This window comes from Buceros rhinoceros, unplaced genomic scaffold (genome assembly GCF_000710305.1).
Source record: "Buceros rhinoceros silvestris isolate BGI_N320 unplaced genomic scaffold, ASM71030v1 scaffold21490, whole genome shotgun sequence".
Lineage (NCBI taxonomy): Eukaryota > Metazoa > Chordata > Aves > Bucerotiformes > Bucerotidae > Buceros > Buceros rhinoceros.
In genome coordinates, this window is record NW_010389315.1 from 51055 (window position 1) to 51347 (window position 293).

The window sequence follows — 293 nt, forward strand, 5'->3', positions numbered from 1 at the left end:
CCTTCCCCGCACAAACGAGGGGGCAGCAGCAGCCGCTGCCTTCCTCAGGGAACACCGAACGCCCCGCGGAGCCCGCCCTCAGCCCTGCACTGGGCTGGAGCAGCCTCATCCCAGACAGGGCTTCCCTCTCCCCCGACCGCAGACGAGCCGGAGGGGTTCCAAGGCCGCGAGGGCGGGGAGGACCCCGCAGCGGTGGGGGTGGGCGTGAGGGTCGGGCCCCCGCCCGATCCCACTTGGCCTCACCGGTCCCCCCAGCCCCGGTGCGGTGTGACCGACCGCAACCCCACTCGTGC